This window comes from Brachionichthys hirsutus, chromosome 6 (assembly GCF_040956055.1).
Source record: "Brachionichthys hirsutus isolate HB-005 chromosome 6, CSIRO-AGI_Bhir_v1, whole genome shotgun sequence".
Classification (NCBI taxonomy): Eukaryota; Metazoa; Chordata; class Actinopteri; order Lophiiformes; family Brachionichthyidae; genus Brachionichthys; species Brachionichthys hirsutus.
In genome coordinates, this window is record NC_090902.1 from 4,141,298 (window position 1) to 4,156,569 (window position 15,272).

General features: G+C 39.7%; 1 protein-coding gene across 1 annotated transcript in view; it reads left to right on the forward strand.

Annotated features, from left to right (window-relative positions):
• Window positions 1-7,253: 7,253 nt before the first annotated feature.
• enox2 (ecto-NOX disulfide-thiol exchanger 2) overlaps window positions 7,254-15,272 on the forward strand; it is a 93,373-nt gene continuing 85,354 nt past the window's right edge. The window contains exon 1 of the mRNA XM_068740354.1: window positions 7,254-7,268. The gene's annotated coding sequence lies outside the window, so the exon portion shown is untranslated. The remainder of the gene's footprint in view (window positions 7,269-15,272) is intronic.

Genomic DNA, 15,272 nt, shown 5'->3' on the forward strand with positions numbered 1-15,272 from the left:
TGTAGGTCAACCACTGATGATTGGCAAAAGGGGGGGGGGGGGGGGCACAATGTCTCAATTCATGAGCATCCCTGTTCAGTGAATTCCGGCATGTATGGGTGTGCGTAAAGCCACGCTGTGCCTTTTTTTGCTCTGCGGGATTAGCATGGAGCATTTACCCACGTCAACCTCAATCAGGGCGACTGCTCGGTCACAACTGAGTTTTCAGGCTTACTGGTGTATGAAATTCATTTACTTCACACCTCTTCTCCGACTTCCTTTTAAATCAGAGCCCATTCAGCTCTGATGGGAGGACTCGTGGCATGTGGCTGCCTGCATCAATTTCATCAGTAAACTTTGCACCCCAGAAGGAAATATCGACAGAACTATTTGTAAGGTTGATAGAATCGGAACAGTGTCATCTTAGGAAGAGCAAAGAATGATGCCACTGGTGTGAGTGCCATGTTGATGCAGCAGGGAGCAGGGGATTAAAATTAAACTCTGACATTAGGCTTGTATTTGCATAGAAAAGCATTTATTTATATATAAATATATATATATAATTTAATTTCAATGTTCATTACCCTGTGTGGTCTGAAAGAGGTTAAAATATGACTAACAGTAGTATTGACGACAACATCAGAGTCCATCATAAGTCCTATTTCACTACCACCAGTCACTTCTGAGTTCTTGTAACCGTGACTACAATCATTCCCATGTGGGAAACGTTGCCATCTCTGTACCAGTTAAAGAAATACAATTATAATTTTTGTCTAAGTACAAGACAATTTTTAAGAAACTACTGAACACATTGGTTTGGGTTGCTTGACTGACTTTTGTCAGTATCTTCACATCTGACGCTATTTCTTGAGAAACAGCCACAATGCTTTGTCAAACTCATCCCAAAAGATCAGTCCCTCGTTAAATAAACAAACCCGTCTGACAAATGTGAAGATTGGGCCAAAAATGAAGAATGTCACAGCTGATATGATACAATAAGGATCATAATGATGGCAGCTCTAGAGAAGTGGAATGTCTGGGGATGATCCCTGAACTTAAGCCCGGAATGGACAGAGATGATCCCTGACCTTAAGCCCATTGAAAACCTTTGGGTTTTGGTTAAATGACTCAGACTGGTTTTTTTTTTCCTGTGAACAGCTGTTCTCTCTTAGTTGCTGCTACTGCTCCGCAAGGCACTGAGACAACTAACAGAAAACATCAATCAAACAAGTGTAACAGCTATGCATGCATCATTGATTGCCCTTAATTGTGGCACTTTTCCATTCTTTGAACACCGTGACTCACATCCCTCCTCTAAATTGTACCATTGAGTCACAACATGGCCCAAGCTTTGTTAGATGATTGTGAGGCAAGAACAGAAGAAGCTGCTGCCATTAGAAGCTAAGCTATATATATCTTAGCATTTTCTTAGATGTGATCTCCAGCATTGTCCTTTAGGTGACATAAGTGTGCTTTATCTTTTTGTTATCATCACATATATTAACCTTATTACAATATCAGACTCAAGTTAAATCTTATGTGATATATCCTGAAACTATTTTGAGACGCAGTGGGTTCATTTGTCCTTTTTAAAGAGTTATTTTCCTCTTTTCGGAGGTGTTGTTTACTGGATTGCAGGGATCTAGGTGTTTCCCGCTGTCGCTTTATTAATGTGACCTGTAATCTGTTGGTTTTGGGGCTGATATTATCACCTCTAAAGCCCTGCTAAGAATGTCTGCAGGGCTGATTGCAGACATGGTAATCCCTTATGAGATGGTGCACAATCATTTTTCCTCAGGCAGTGTCCCTCTGGTTCCTGCAGAGGCTGTTACTATTGACAAAGGCTTTTCAATCATTCAGGTGTGGAACATTTTGGAATGAGGACCCTGGGCAGTCTTCTTCATTTTAAAAATATGTTCTATTTTATCAACTTGCTTTAAATAGGGTGTGATTCTCATTGCCTCTTTTTGAGTTTGTTTGGCCTATTTAGGTTTTCATTAACAAAGACTGAAGTAGCGTCATTATCTAATATTAATAGTTCATTTTATTTGCTGTGATTAGAAATGAGGCAATACAAGGGACGATGAAGGTTAGATGTTAAATATAAAGTCAGAGAGGCCAGAATTTGATGGTATTTGATGCCACAAATCTTTTAATGTCATCCAATCACACAAGCATCTATCACCATGCTTTAGACCAATTCCTTCAATGCAATTACTTTGTCAATGCGCCCTCGGCCAATTAGAAGACATCCATAGAAACCAGTGGGATACCAATTAGATTGAGGTTGCTCATATGTGAAACAGGTTTCCATTACACAAAGAGAGGTCTATAAATACAGTTGAGGCACTGTTACACACCAGTATCAAGGACTTTCAATGATCTACTACAGACAAGACTGTTAATCCTCATACAATCCTTGTGTGAAGTTCAAAATCAAGTATGTGGTCGTCTTCATAGTGCACACATGGAAAACAGACTTATAAGACAGCATGTGCGCTTATAGGTGTAAATATGCAGTGCATGTAATTTCAGCATCCTGTGGTTTGCTGCCGTGGAGTGCAACAACTTGATCTTTCAACGGAAACAAGACCGCAAGGGCTTTTTTGAAATGCTCCTCTTAGACAGGATGTTTGACTTTATTTGTACTGTAATACATGCTACTGTGTGACTGTACTTGTACTCTAACATTCTATCTAATAAATATATTCATCATCATCATCTGTCGTATTTTTGTGGAGACAGCAAGCAGTCATTCGATCAGGTTGCAAATGTTGAGAAAGAGGATTCTGCAGTTCCAGAAATGGAATCCTGGTGCTACGTCCACAAACATATGTCAGTGCTGAAAGAAGGTGCTGTGCTCTGATCCACATGCATCACGTCATGATTCAGCCCGCGTCACTGATGTTTTGCAGAAGATAAAGATAGTCCTGTTCCTCTGACAGACAAACACAGCCTCTAAAAAGTATATTGATTGTACAGAGTGGAACCTCCTCATAGCCACATCTTTTCTCATCTTTCCAAGACCCTCAAGGGTCAACACAGAGTCTTTGGTAATTGGAAATGCTGTGAAGGACAAAAACTATTTTCCCTGGGATGGATAATAAATGGGACTAATGTCTCCGCTGTTCAGATCCTGTCTGCAGGCTTGAGTTCTGCTTATGCAGCCTACGGCAGAGGAATTGTTGCTCTCCTGAGGTCAGCTTTGACGAATTTCCAAACCCAGCCTTATATAAACCTGGAGGAAAATATTCCAGCGGGAACCAATACTAGGAACCAGTCTTGAAAATAATCACAATGACTCACGCACGAAATAGACTTCATTTATACAGTTTGTGGTGGATTTCAAGAACAGTATTGAATAGATCATCAAATAAAGCATTACATTATGAAACTCTCTGCGAAGCCAGGTAGATTATATGGATACTGATTTAATTGCCTGCAACCAATGAGAAAAAACAAAGCGAATGAAAACCAGTACAATTCTGACTTTTTTTTATTTAACCCAGTCTTTACAGAAGGTGGGCTTATCATAGACAGCAGTAAAAAAAAAAAAGACTGAGAATATTTTCCTCTACATCCTTTATCAATCCCCGTTCGAGGTATTTACTACCCTTGTCAGGGGTACAGCTGCAGCCTCGAAAGAAGAACAGGCCTTCTTTGCTCCACCAGTCTCCCTCCAGGGAACCTCAAATGGAGCCTTAACCCCTCCAGTATGTCCTGGTCTGCCCCCCAAGCCTCCTACATGGCTGGTCTATTCCCATTAATTTGTGCTTGAAACACATCCAGAGGCAGGTGCCCGGGGGAATGCTAACCAGGTGTCTGAACTGCCTCAGATCCCCTTCTCTCTTGTTCCGTGTCCAATATGACCCTGATGGTGTTGCACAAAGCTGCCGTTATTATCTCGTATCCATTCCCAGACTCAAAGTGGATCAAATAAAGGCCACATTTTCTGTGCACTAAACATGAGGACACTAGCAGGTTACCCACAAGCAAAGTTTTTTCAAATTGGTAGATTAGTTAATTCTGAAATATAGGCAGGTGGAGGTAGTTCAGGAGTTGTCTCAAGTAATCATGGGTTTCAGTCATGGGTTGGGTTGCTTCAAGCACCAAAAAAAAGCTTATTGTCTTTCGGGAAGAAAATTAGAAAGCATGGTGGCTCTGCTGTTAGTGCTGTTGCCTCACACCAAGAAGGTCACAGGTTCAATCAAGATTTTTATATTCAGACATGATGGTGTCTGATTGTCTCATCTCAGTCTGTACAAAAAATTAGGTATTCCCCAAAATTACAGCCTCTTCTCTGATATTAAGCGTTGCATAGGAAATGTAAAGTTTGTATTTGCAGAAATATATTATTTCTATGCAAAAATGAGTCATGTATACCATATTTTACTGATCTCATGTATCATAATAAATTCAATTTCAGAGTACTGCACAAATGACTTTCTATTGCACAAATAACCAACACTGATTTCTCGAAGGACCTGCACCATGACGCCGATGCCCTCCTTGAAGCCTCACTCCGCTGCCGAGCTGCAATTACAGGACAAAACGAAGCAGCTGAATGATATCTCTTATTCAGAAAACTTGCTTTGAGAAAAATAGTAAAATGATCATGTTGTTGATTTCCCGTGCTCTGCCTTTTATTCTAATGTGGGACCGGAATGATGATACAGTGTGATAAATGCGAGAGGAGTTTATCTGCAACCCAAAGGCAAAGATTGTGAGATTAGATTGTTTATTCGGTTTTGCAGCATTTCTTTATATTCTGGGTTTGCAGCGATTACTTTGAAGGGACTTTGGGGGTGAATAGATGTTAACGGCTTCTTGTTTCTGCCGATACACTAACTATACAGGCAGCTGTTTATTTCTGCTGGTATACTTCAGCAGGTACAAAGCTACCTAAAGAATGAAACCTACATTTTGATTTGATTTGAATTGAATTCTATATCATACATTATTGTGAAAGGAAAAGACAATCTCACTCCCTCGCTCTCTTTGATAAGGATCATGTGAATTGCTGATGAAACGAAACACCAATGCTCCCTCATACATTTACAACACTAGAATTGGGTTTTCCCCCCAGAATACATTGTATGCCTTTTATAGCCTTAAGAGACTGTCATAACTTAGTTGCTGCAGGTAACTTTTGTATTGGGAAAGCAGTAAATGTAGGAAAACGAAGGACATGCACTATAAATAAGATTTGCATGTGTTGAGAAAAAACATATTTTGACTTGACAGTAACCTTTAGTAAGATTTATTCCATGTAAATTGCTGTTGTGAATCAAGATCTTCTGTATCTATCTTGGAGACAGCATTAAGCAAAGAGAACAATGCTCAGAAAGATGTTTTCTCGCTGGGGTGATCCTACTCTAAATTATTACAGCCCCAGAAAATCAGTTTCTGAGAATTGTTTTCTTCCAGACGCAGCAAGCTCTTATCTGTTTGTCCTGTCTGTCAGGAATGATAACACTTCTTTTTGTGTTTTTCAAACCCTTAATGTGGAAAACAGTATTTATGATACTGCCTGCTTTTCTACTGGCTCATACTTATGATGGATACAGTTCAAAACTGTATCCATTTGTTTTCCTATCTCAGTTAATACAATAATGTTCACCTTCTATTGGGAATCAAATTAAATGGATTGTAATAAAGTCAGTGTCTTTACAAGCACATTCATTCATCTAATTATTCATTATTTTAATATATTGTTACATACAGTGTAAATCAATAGTCCCAATAACTCAATAGGCTTAATACAAGAATACCAGAGAGATCACTGGGAGAAGAGATTTAATTGGCTGCTTAATTTCTGCTCTTTAGAGGTGAACATGAATGGATCTTTATATCAAACACCAGAACACTTGTCTTGCCCTAGAAATACTGTAACGCTATTATTTCAGTAAGAAAACTGCAGACAATGTAGAACTGGCTTTATCACATAACACACCTTGAACTGACTGTGGCTGTGCCATGATTTTCACTGTCCATGTTATCACATCACAAATGAAGTGTTATGCATGTAAGCAAATGGTAATATGTGAATTCATTTCCCTCGGCGTCTGAGACTGACAGAGTCCGTCAAGATTTTCAGTTCGGTGTCACAGAGTGGGAACAGGGTGTGATAAATCCACCAAGCACTTTGCATACAGTGTGCCGTTAAATCATTCTCACACTGAACACTGGCAATCAATGCACAATCAGAAGCAGTGATGAGCAGTGAAACATATCCATGGACGTGCACCTCCACGATGAATAAGGCCCGCATGGTTTAATTTAGCTCTCGCCGCTCAACTCAGCTCGCTGATTGGGTCCATTTTGCCTGCATAGACAATGCAACTGTTTTGCCAAGAACAGATTACATGCACTTGAGCTCTTGTTCAACCTTTACTGCAAGCTGTTGAGAATGATTAAAACACACTATGATTCCTTAAAAACACTTCTGAAAGTGAGGTAGCCCCATTGACTCTTAAGTTCCAACGGCCACAGGCAACACTCGTTCAAAGCCAGCTTCTTTTCTTCTTTTTTTTTAGCCGTTGCCTGGATACCAATCTTCTCCCTATTTGAATCACCCCGGACATGATGAGATTTTTGTCAGGCTTGACACTTGAATGCATTGCATCATACCACGCACTATGCACTTCAAAAATACTTGGGATGCATAAGAGTGGGCGATCTAATGAGAAAAGTTGTTCAGAATGGTGCAGGTACCGCAGACAGCAGCTTGGAAGGAGATTGGGAGCCTGCAGGAGGGATGATATTGAATTGAATGCTTACACACACTGTTGATGAGAAATAACATGTTTTCTTTGGTAAACACCAACTTATATTGTGGGGGGGGAATCTCTTTTATGTCTTTGCAGGGATAATTTGTCATTGTGAGGGAGACATGTTACATTATAACATATTACCAATATTATCATTTAAAATGTTCAAACTGAGTCGCAGTGTAAAAGCTAATAAATGTCCTTAATGAAAAAGAAATAATATTCCTAGTCATAGATTTGCAGACCAGTTCGTCTTAATTGTTTCCATAGTAAAGCGGAAACGACGCCGTCATAACGTCTCCGCATTCGGGGGGCGCTAGAAACGTCAACAAAAGGCACGTGTTCGCCTCCCGCTTGCCGTACATGGTTCCGCCGAGACGTCTGACAGGTCTCATCGCTCAAGATTTCCTGGATTACTCAACGAGAACAACAAAGAAGGAGCTTCCAAGTTCAGTGAGGATTTAAACGACGCTTTCCTGTTTCTCCGCGTGCACTGAAGTGGACCTACGTTCCGGCCAGGTACCGTTCTGCGTCCCATCAGCGGTCCTCTTTCACTTCACAGGGGGCTAATCCTTGGTTAGCGTTAGCTTCTTTCAGTGTAGCAAAAAACGGCAAGTTATTCACGACGCAGTAAATGGAAACACAAAGTTAACGTTCTATAAATATTCCGATTTTATTTGTATTTTTTTTTTTTTTATCACATACAAATTACTTTTGTTCTATCAGCCGATGTGTTGAAGCACGTTTGCTCAGATTGAGGACTTTATCTGAACGTGGATTGTTGTGTCCGCCAACTTCCTGTCGTATAACTTGCATATTATTTCATTAATTTAGTTCGTTTAACATGATTTGCCGAGTTTAAAATGTAATTTGACACATGCAATGAAAGTCCCCGCCGACATTATACTCGACGGCCTTTTGTATTTATGCATAAGTTATCAAACATATTATATAAAATGTTTTTGTTATAGCTAGTTTCACAATTCAAGACTCACCAAAGTACGTAGTATAGCTTAACTTTGTAAAACGCAACATTTGATAAGTGTTAAAGAAGGAAGCTCCAAGGATTATGTTTTCGTCGGACTCAATTTGGCCAAACCCACATGGCATAACGCTGCCAAATAGTGAGCATTTGGTGCTCACTATTTGGCAGCTTTGTCCCATCACCAGATCGCAAATGTCAAGTAGCTTCTGTGAGCGAGTTTGTCATTGCTCCTCTGCTTCATTACATGAGCGAGCATGCGTCACTGTGCAATGATAACCGCCCTGACATGCCCTCATCACACCAGTAGCGTGTTCCAGGTCATGCATGTTCCAGGTCATGCATGTTCCAGGTCATGCTACCCAGTAGACTAGAGCATTCTTGCAGTTGTCATTTTCCCCTTAACCTTTTTTATTTGTTCGAGATATCAAATGGATAAGGACCTTTTTTAGAGTTCAGTTTTTAAGTCCACTTAAAGTGAAATTAGTTGGGGATACATAGCATGTCTATGGCTCCAATAGTCTAAATCCCAAACATATTAAAAATATGAGCAAATCATAGCCAGCTAATTTGTTTATTTTTATTTATTTATTTTATTTTTACATTTGGTCAGGGATAAATGGTTCTTTTAACGTTTGCTTTTCTCCCTTCCCTTCTAATGCGTTTTTTGTTTCTCTCTGAACCTGAAACACTTTGATTCAGCAGCTTTTGTTTTCGTATGAATAAAGATGAGTTCAGTCGAGTCAAATGATTATCAAGCTTGTTTTCAATTCATTGGTTGATTCTTCGGTACTACCAACGTGTGGGAATGGTTTATAAAAAATAGTTTATGTCATATCATTGTGTTTTGCTGTTAAAAGTGGAGGCGTCTTATGAGGGCTGATCAGACGAGACGCCTCAGAACGCTTCACGGTGAGGTGCATTTCTTTGGGGAGATTTGATGGATTACTTGGTCATTAGTCGCAACCTAATGCTGGCGATATATTTAGTGTCATAGAGGTTTGAACATCTAATAATGAGCTAAACCATCTTTTCATAGCTATAATCCTAAATCTTGACTTTTCATTTTGCTAGGAAAGGTTAGGGTAGGGGAGGTTAATCCTGCTATTGATTAAAAATGGAGCATGAAATTTGTCCCTGTTGTCAGAAATAATACCAAAATCTGTGCAGGAATGATGTTTGAAGTTCTAATGGTATGGATTCAACTGGCTCAATCAAGTCGAAACGACAGCATATATATATATATATGTGTGTGTGTCTAATATCTGCACATGCCCTGCTCCATGCTTCACACAGAAACACCCAGCAATGCAGACACAGGTTGAGTGGCAGTAAACTGAGCTTAGTATGAAGCTGGTACGTTTCATGCAATAAAAACTTTCCCAAAACTGCCGATAATAGTTTCTCCTCACATGAGGGGATTGAAGTTCACCCTGACCCCCCCTCTGTTTGTCAATTATTATTCATTCATTCATTTTCCAACCGCTTTGTCGGTTATCGAGTCGCGGGCAAAGCTGGAGCCCATCTCAACAGTCAATGGGCGAGAGGCGGGGTACACCCTGGACAAGCCGCCAGTTCATCGCAGGGCAACACAGAGACAGACTATGGGCTACGGGCAATTTAGCGTCACCAATCCACCTAAGCTGCATGTTTTTGGTGGTTGAGGTGGTGGGAGGAAGCCAGAGAACCCAGAGAGAACCCACGCAGACACTGGGAGAACATGCAAACTCCTCACAGAAAGCCTGCGACCTCCTCGCTGTGAGGCAACAGCACTTACCACTGCGCCACCGGGCCGCCCCCTTGTTTATTATTATGAAGAAAATTTCTTGCATCGCTGAAATTGACTGCAGCCGTGAGCTTTTAGAATAATGTTTAACTCTGGGACATTTTGCAGTGAAGTATTTCCACCCCCCCCCCCCCCACTCCATTATATTACAGCTCTTCTTGCATTCTGTTTATGATCTGAAGGATTAGGTTCAGGCTGCCTCCCTCGTCTTGTATTTGATTTATTCCAGCGACGTTCAGGACTGCTGAACCGAGATGTAATAGGGGTGTCAATATTCGTCATGTCAGCAAGTTGCACTTCATTTGTCTGTCTGACGGATCAGGTGCATATGGGGGGGGGGGGGGTTCTCTGACCTTGCTTTGAACAAATAAGAGCTGCACCAATGTCAGTGCTCCCTGATCTATTGCTTCATTGATGTATTTTAACTTTACGTATCAGACGTACGTGACAGAGACATATGAACGCCCAAGCTGAGGCTGCAGAAGGGATTCTACAAGTAACAGTCTCAGGTCTATTTACATTTCACGATTGTATGAAGTCACGATTGGGCAACACATCTAAGTGATTTTGCTCGTTGCTTTGTCTGACCAAATTGGAAAAATAAATAGTTATAATTATGTATAGATGCCATTTTAATGGAACCCGCTACCTATTTTAATGATGCATTAATTTACAATAAATTAAGATGATGATTAATATGTAAAACAGCAACTCCGAATGTGTTCGACTTGCTTGCAAACTGACTGAAAGGGCAATGGCAAAAGTAGAATGGCGCTGAATTAAAGACGCATTATTTTAGAGATGACTATTATAAAAAGTTCAAATCATTTAGTTCTGGGTTGTTCTGATGAATCAACATGGAATCAACTCAGCAAGTTCTTCTGAACTGATTGTTTTCCTACAATTTAAATGAGTTGTTCTTCATTGTTGTTGTTTTGTCTTGTGAAGGAGGTTATTGCAAAATTTGAATTCTGAATAATTTAATAGACATTCTTAAAATAAAAAGAGGTTTGGAAACATTGTTTTGTGAAGATTTTTTTTTTCTTTGCTGCATTTCTGATCTGACGGCTCAATTAGATCTTGATGTTGGGTAAGGTGACCCTTTCCACTTGAAACAGAATGAAATAAAAATCCAATAACCTTCCATTTGAATAGAAAACCTGCCCAGCATGCAAATTTATGGTAGACGTTGCGGATCATAGTTAAGCAAGCTGGTTCATGTAATGATCTTGCTTTGTGATGTGCTTTAGTATATTCGAGAATAACCTTATGTTTGCTTGTGATTTGAGGTAGCATCTTCTCAGAATCACAAACGTTCTACGACCTTTGGTTGATTGATATCAGTAAGTATACGTATTTGCATGGATGTGCCTGTTTGTGTATATTGCGATGGACAAGACAAATTTAATTTTTTTCATTAAGGCCAATCAGTAGAGTTATCAATGTTTTTAAAATAATCATTCCTCTAAATTGTCCATCTTTGCTGACACAAACAAACATAAAACTCCTTCTCTCAAACCTAATTCAATTGATTAGAATGCATTACCATCGGCACCCCCACTTTTCCATCAATATGGTCAATATTTGTGTTTTGCTTGATGCGAGTGTTGGGCGGGCTGCCTGCTTTAAAAGCCCACATGTGAAATGTCCTGCCTTTTAATTATCCATTTGTGATATTAGAGTGTCTGAAAGCTAGTCTAGGAGCATGAAGTAGGTACACAGCTTTAGATGCATCTAAGTTGTTTCTGTTCTTTTCTTTTTTTGTTATTGCAGTGGTCTGTTAGTGCTGGTTTACTTTTACTTTTTATGCCTCTTGCTCTGCATTGATAAAAAAAAAATGAATGCATGTCTCTTGCAGAGACAATCATCATGTTTTTATCTGGTTTGCAGGAAAATCTCAGCGGAGCAACAACTTTGCCCGCTGTACTGTATATACGTTCGGAGGGGAAGCTCGGAGCGCTTGTATATTTTTCAGCAACCTTTCAGAGCAGAGAGAATTAAACCTGTTTGTTCTGCCTCTAGGCAAGTAGATCTGAGTATGAATCAAGGTCTTCCACCTACAGATGCCTTGCTAGTTCAAAGTCCTCAGTTCCCTTGGAGTGGTCTTTTTATTTGTTTTTCTGAACACATTTGCAAGATAATGTTTTGGGGATTAGAATTTGCACTAGCACCTCTACCTCCAGCCATTGACGCCTGCATGGCACCATCTTGGGCACTGACACGAACTCCTCCAGGAATGCACGGGTTGCGCTTTTTAAAAGCCTGGAGTAGGATGATTAATTTTAAGAGGCTGCGTGAGATTTGACATTTTGCACATGCAATTTTATCCATTCAGCACAGCCTCATCCAGGTTTGGCGATTGCTGATTTAGGCCACCATTGTCTACATTGCATTGTGTCTCTGTAGAAAATAGTAAAGGGCTCTTATCTTGGCGATAACAGTGTGGGGTTTTCCAAATGTTTGATAGATGGCGGCGATTGGGGATTCTCTTTTCCACATTCTTTGTGCCGCACATGTAGTTAAAAGATAACTCTGACGATCACATGGTCCCATACTGTGAGACATTGCTCACCTCATTGTTACTAAGCTTTTATTTTCTGAGAGTGGGTCCAAATAATTAAAGTAGATTTGGTGAGATGATATGATGGGAATTGCATTGCCTTTGTCAAATTAGGGAGGTTTCCCAATGTTCGATGGTGAGCATCGTGGAGGCAGCATTCGTTTCTCCACAAGGCCTTGAACATAGAATAGAAGGCATGAATGACTAACCGTTGATTACTGTGCTTCTATTCCATATTGCACACCGCACGCACTGCTGCACCTTTCACCAGCAAAAGAGAAACGCCCACGAATGAGTGCGATAATGGCAGAACTGAGCTCCATGGCAGGCTTCACATGACCACAGTATGGCAGTAATAGTTAAAATAGTAAAAAGATTTGCAATTTAATGTCCACATTTTATTCCAGTGTGAAATTCTAAACCAGCAGAATATTGCTTTGCCCTTAACAGATACTATAGAAAGTACTATTCATTGAAATCTGTGATACAAGTTATGTTGCATCAAGCTATTGAGCTACTCAGCAGCAGGCGTCGTAAAGGTGGTTGACATGACCATTCCCCACAGATGAAGCAGATGTATAGTGTTGATTTGACAAAGCAAGCGGTGAAAAGCATTTTCTCATAATTTTGCTGTTTAAATAGATTTTTAGATGACCCCAGCTCATCTCCATCATGACTATGAATGTTAACACGTCCACTGTAATCAGTTAAAGATCATCGCTGACCTTTTGCCTCCGAATATTAGTGTGATTTATTTCAGTGTCATGTGTAAAAGTGCTCTATCAGTGTGTTGTTTTTAACCATTCTGTCTGACTGCCTGAGGTCATTCTGCTGAACTTGACTTGTTAGACGGCACAATGTCAAGAACATTTCTCGTGCCCTAAACCAAATTGTTTTTGTCCTACCTCGGGTGAAGAATGGTGACATGTCTCATTACAGGATGCTCTATTGACCCTCCAGAGAAATCTGGACTGGGGTAAAAAGAGGCAGGCAGTGAGAGGGGAGGCCATCTAAGCAAATCCATAATCTCGTGTGTATTTTTTGGGTCTTCGAACAGCTTCAAACATGATGTGAAAACTACAATATATGGCCATGAAAGTTGTGTGATTGAGAGCAACTGGAGGAGGTGGTTTTTAGAATATTTTTCCAGCTCCTCCTGGCTTGAAAACAAATTGCCAAGGCACAGCAATCCTCCAGATAATTGTTAATCCAGTGTTACCAGTCTGATTTATGTTTCTGGTACAGTCTAATCATTGTATGCCGTAAAACATCTTCATCTCTGTCTACAATAGAAATAACACCTTAACATTTGTTAGAGTGTGTATAGTTCTAAAGTTGTAAGCCAAAACAATGAAAACTTCCTTTTTCTGACAGGGTTAAAGAGTTTTCAAAATAAATGACTGATAGAAAATATCATGAGCCTCTTAAATTGTTTGTTTGTGGCAGAAATATTTGCTTCAGATACAAGTATCTGCCAACAGAGCATGATTAAACTGGCAATGTGTCATTAAACTGATGAAGGTTAAAAAGATTAAAGTCTTTTTTTTCTTTCAATGGCAAAGACAGATTATGCCAGCCAGCCAGGAAATACTTGGATTTTTATCAGAAATAATTTTATGCCACTTCACACCAACCAAATTTAGTGCCGGTATTTCTTTTTCTGAATTTATAGTACGACATGTATGGCAGCGAATAGAAACCAACACAGTAGGAATGAGCAGTTAAATACATTTATTTGGCATAGTAACTTAATTATAGTCGTCTCCCGCTCAGAAATCTTACTTTGCCTCCTGCTCCGCTTCAGTCAAATGTCTGTTAAAAATAAATCTTTCATAAGTTTTAACATTGCCTCCCTTTCAGTACAAAAATAAACCAGTTTAAATGACAGTATTGGAGCATACACTGTACGCTTCCCAGGAGGCTTAAAAATAGAGCAATGGATTCACTCGCGCTCAAAGCACCACATGTGATACGCAGGGCTTCCTATGTGAGAGAAAATCAATTACAATTTTACATTGACCTTGCCATCAAAGGTGCCCTGCTTGTTTTCCTTGTCGAGACTGATTTGCTGTTGAATTGGCACATCCTCCTTACAATTGTTAAATCCTTTATCACTCCCTGTGGTCCATTTATGCAATCTGGTTTTCAGCTTTAGGGTAAATCTTCTAATCAGATGTGATTTAGCATTCATCTTGTGAAATATCACCATACCTGAATTCTGGTGTCTGAAAAGCGGTGGCTGTACTTGGATTCTAATCCAGTGCAGAAAAGGTCCTTTATTCATCACATCTAAACAGTCACATGTCAACTGTGAGGGCGTTTTAAAATTGGTCTCACACTAATTACCCTGTCATTTGAGGGTGATCTCAGTGCTTAAAGGCTTTCGGACGGGGCAATTGCTTTCTCAGAAGCTTTGTTTTTCATAAAGATTAAATCCACCCGTTTAATCAGGCAGTGCTGAAAATGGTTTCATACCAGTAGTTTTGGCGATTGAACTAAATCCTCAGTTTTAGTGACGGGCTGCGAGTAGATTGACAAAGGTTGGTCACAACATTCCTCCCTGTACCCTTGGCTATTGTCCCATTCATGAATGACATTCACATATTTAAAGCTAATGGGGACTAGAATTGGATTCCCTTGTCCTTGTGCCACGGGCTATGTGGGATTTGGTTTGTTGGCATTTATTTGTTATATTTTTTTCATTTTCATCAGAATAGGATTCCGTGCTAGGAATAGTGTAAAAAATAAATAACATTTATTTACCCATGTTACATCCATAAAAAGACGGTAGCAGGCATATTCCACACTCTGGATTAGTCCATGTTGATCTAAAAAAAAGAATCTGAAGTTTCATAATCTTTTCAGCCAGCGCATGATTCTGACAGATCTGTGTCTAAAGCAGCTGGAGATTTGGATTAATGTGTGAACGGATTTGACCTGTTTTCCTTCCAACACAGCAATTGCTATCCTTTTAAGGCTCTGCAGGTATTTCAAAAGGTTTTGCCTTTCCTGTGATGTTTGCCCAGTGAAATTGAAGTGACTTTTCACAACAGCAAACTAATGAAACTTTTTAGTCAAATCTGTGACTAAATGATAGTTGGATGCTTTTCCCACACAAGCAATAATTTATTTTAGTATATAAGTTTGGTTTATGCAAATGCACAGAGGTAAAATCTAGTTAGAGAGGAACTGGTG